Source organism: Sinocyclocheilus rhinocerous, unplaced genomic scaffold, assembly GCF_001515625.1.
Source record: "Sinocyclocheilus rhinocerous isolate Xijiao unplaced genomic scaffold, SAMN03320098_v1.1 scaffold751, whole genome shotgun sequence".
NCBI classification, from domain to species: Eukaryota; Metazoa; Chordata; class Actinopteri; order Cypriniformes; family Cyprinidae; genus Sinocyclocheilus; species Sinocyclocheilus rhinocerous.
In genome coordinates, this window is record NW_015657293.1 from 214340 (window position 1) to 214868 (window position 529).

At 33.1% G+C, this 529-nt stretch overlaps 1 pseudogene; it reads left to right on the forward strand.

Moving 5' to 3' along the window:
* The window catches only part of LOC107720933 (MOB kinase activator 1B-like), a 7202-nt pseudogene that overhangs the window by 5097 nt on the left and 1576 nt on the right, over positions 1 to 529 (forward strand).

The following is a 529-nucleotide window of genomic DNA, read 5'->3' on the forward strand; positions in this document are numbered from 1 at the left end:
ACCATCCTGAAGCGTTTGTTCAGAGTTTATGCTCATATATATCATCAACACTTTGACGCGGTCATGCAGCTTCAAGAGGAAGCTCACCTCAACACGTCTTTCAAACACTTCATCTTCTTTGTACAGGTGCTGTCACCGCTTTATACTTACTATGAACACCTTTAAAAGTGTTTAAAAATCTCTGCACAAGTCCCTAAAACATGGCCTAAATGGGCTTACAGCTTTTATTATATGGCGGCAACAGCAATATGGCAAAAAAAGCAATTAATAATCAAAATAAACAACTTGTTTGTCAAGTAATATAATTTATTATATTATTATATATTCATATTATATATGTTATTATACTTCATATTATAAATGAAGGCTTCTTACAGTTGTAAAGCAACTTGCTGCATTTAATATGGTATTCAAATGATGTGGCATCAGCAGTTTGTGTATATTGACTGTTTTACAAAAACTTCATGTGACACTGAAGACTGGAGTAATGATGCTGAAAATTCAGCTTTGCATCACAGGAATAAATTAC